Consider the following 3,340-nt stretch of genomic DNA (forward strand, 5'->3'; position numbering starts at 1 on the left):
TGTGTATGTGTGTGTGTGTGTGTGTGTGTATGTGTGTGTGTGTGTGTACCATGTGGCTTAAAACTCAGCAATGTTGCATCTGCAGTGCCTTCCTGGACCCTTTCCAAAGCTGGCAATAATATGGGCAGCTGATTTCGATTTTTATACTCTTCTGTGAAAGCAGTGTGCGTCTACGTCCAGGCAATCAAGACCTATTTATTAAGTGTGTTTGGCACCAGGCTCTGGTCCTGGAATTCTTCTGGTCGTGGGCAAGAGTGGGGGTGGGGGCGGGGAGGGCAGGACTAGCCAGTTTGAAGAGTGAGATCTGTTGGACCCCGCACTGGGGGACTGACAGAGGCCACGACTGTTCCAGCTAAGCCCGCCTCTGGCAGGGACTCAGCACTTATTACAACCCACAATGAAGCTGTTAATAAAATACCTGACACCTCCTACCTCACCCCAGCCCAGCACAACTTCCTGGGGGAAGGAACCTGTCTGGCTGGCTCAGCTTTGTCTCCTCAGTGCCCTGCATGGAGCCTGGCCCAAGGTCCTTGTTGGAGAAATCGAGGTTGACTAGATGCATGATGGCCTGCTCTGCCTGAGGGCTCGGGGTGGACTGCGTGTTTTCTCAGTGTCCCCTCCAGAGCATCTGGTGGCCCGATTTCAGGTCTCAAGGTCACTGCCAAGAAAGAGAAGCTGCTAAAGTGACACCTCTGTGCACCCACATGACTCAACACAAAAGTTAACAGGATCTCTTGAACAACAAGCCTCTCAAGTGTCTGTCCCCTGCTCCTCTGAGGACAGCGTCAGCCGCATCAGATAGGGATTGGGGCCGGGTGACCTGCTGGTCCTTGGGTATCGATGTGGCCCAGAGGTCATTTAGAGCTCTCTGCTCAGCAGACAGGGTGGAAGGAATAAAAGGAAGTTACGGGTAAACACTGCTTGTGGCCGCTGCAGGGGCACATGAGGATTTGGGAAACTGAAAGGAAGGTTGTAAAATTAACACAAGGCGGAGACAGGCAAAGTCGGTTGAAAGAGAGAACATGGTGCCTAGGCTGGGAACACCTGAACTTACGTAGTAACTAAAGAAAGCAGGGGACTCTAAGAAGGGCTAGTAAACCAGGATGCCAAGAGGAAGGGGTGTGTCGTGAAGTCTTGGTTCTTTCAGGCTTGGTCCAGTGGAAGGCAGGTGTCCAGACTCACCAGCAAAGTTTCCTGTTGTCCAGATGCAGCACTGTGATGGTGAAAGGCAGTGTGGTGTCATGGTTAGGAGTTGGGTTTGAAAATCCCTTTGGGGTGACCTTGGGCAGCCTGTTTTACCTTTCGAGAGGCCTTTCGAATGGCTCTCTCCTCCTGGAGTACTTGAGAGGATTAAGTGAGAAAATTTATGTAAAGTGTTTCGTTTAGCGTGTGGCACATGGCACGTAGTAAAAGCTCACAATGCTCTCAGTGATGGAGATGATGACCAGCTGGCTTCCTGGTAGTCATGCGGCAGACAATAGCCATGCGGATATTAACAATCTAGTCTGGGTGAGAGTTGAACACGGGTTGGCGTATCTGGCCCTCTGCCTATCTTTACAAATAAAGTTTTATTGGGACACAGCCAAGCTCATTTGTTTAGGCATAATGCTGCAATGGCAGAGTTGAGTAATGATGACAGTGACCCCATGGTTCACAAAGGGAAGGGGCCCTTTATGGACAATGTTTGCTGACCTGATCCTCATCAACCAGTAGATAACAAGCTGGTTCCTGGACTTCACCGAGGAAAACGATGTATCGGAGCAGTTGAGTACGAAGTCTGGGCTCTGATGCTTCTGTTCTCAGGCAAGTAACTTACTTCTCATCATTTTCACACGTGAAACTGGAGTGATACAGACAGTGAGGACTGAGAGGGATAACGTCTGGACCGTGCTTAGTGCAGGGTCTGATGGCTGGCAAGGATGCTATAAAAAGTTGGCTATTATTAGCTATTAAACTTCAACTGTTGAAAGGCACAAAGAAACTCCCAGAAGAGGGTCACTGCTGCATGCAGCTTTCTCTAGAGAAGGCCCAGTAGTAATCTCATAGAAAGCCAAGAGAGGATGGGAATGTCACAGGTGAGCTCTCCCAGGCAACGCATCCGCTAAATTAACTATTCCAACTCCTTTGCAGGAGGGCAGCAGATTAGACCGTGAAAAGAAAGGGGAGCAAAGGTTAAGGCCCCAAGGTCTAGCACAGTATCATTAGTACCTGGCGCATAGTAGGCACCTGGTGTTTGTTGGAATGAATGAAGGCTGGTTGTTTAACCATAAAAGAGGTTTATCAGTCAAAGGGCACCTCTAATCTGTGACGATAAGACCACGTCGAGCCAGAGGTAAGATTTCTGCCTCCGATATCTTAGGGTCTTAGGAATGAAAGCAATATGATGAGAGGAAACTCAAAACAAGGAGCCTGCTAATGTTTCCCACTGCAGGACGGAGGCATTGCAATGGATTCCTGGGGAACAGATGGACAAAGAAAAATGTTTAAAAACAAAAGCAGGCACATAAGATCATGAATGGGCCCAGAATAACTCGGGACACGGAGCAGACGGATGCAAGCGGCGCATCTTGATGGAAATGAGGCCAAGCTGATGAGCCGAAAGAGTTTACCCTCACCTGGCTCCCTAACTCCTGCTTTAGGAAACTCAGTACGAAAAAGAGGAGCACGTGGGCTTCTCTGGTGGCTAAGAATCCGCCTGCCGATGCAGGGGACATGGGTTCGAGCCCTGGTCCAGGAAGATCCCACATGCCGCGGAGCAACTAAGCCCGTGAGCCATGGCCGCTGAGCCTGCGTTCTAGAGCCCGTGAGCCACAACTACTGAGCCTGTGTGCCACAACTACTGAAGCCTCCATGCCTAGAGCCCATGCTCCACAACAAGAGAAGCCCGTGCACCGCAACAAAGAGTAGCCCCCGCTTGCCACAACTAGAGCAAGCCCGGGCGCAGCAACGAAGACCCAACGCAGCCAAAAATAAATAAATAAATTTATGAAAAACAAAAACAGGAGCACATTAGCATTAGCAGGTTTTGGGTTTCCTCTCATCGTTAGTGTATTGCTTTCATTCCTAAGGACCTAAAAAATTGGAAACCACTCCACTTACCAGGAACACACTTTGGAACGCGGATCCGGGGGAAGCTGTTTTTTTCCGCAGACACTTTCATGACTCCGGTTTCCACAACAGCAGGCACTGATGGCTCTGCCAAGTTGCTGGAGAAGGGCACCTTATCTGCAAAGTCACGAATCCAAATGGGCCCCCATTGACAAGGGTGGAAGGAAGTTGTTTGGCTTAGCTTCTTGGGGGATCAGAAGATTGGAAGTTCTGGTGGGGGGACTGCAGGTAC

The sequence above is a fragment of the Monodon monoceros genome, unplaced genomic scaffold (genome assembly GCF_005190385.1).
Source record: "Monodon monoceros isolate NGI ecotype Baffin Bay Population unplaced genomic scaffold, NGI_Narwhal_1 Super_Scaffold_18, whole genome shotgun sequence".
Lineage (NCBI taxonomy): Eukaryota > Metazoa > Chordata > Mammalia > Artiodactyla > Monodontidae > Monodon > Monodon monoceros.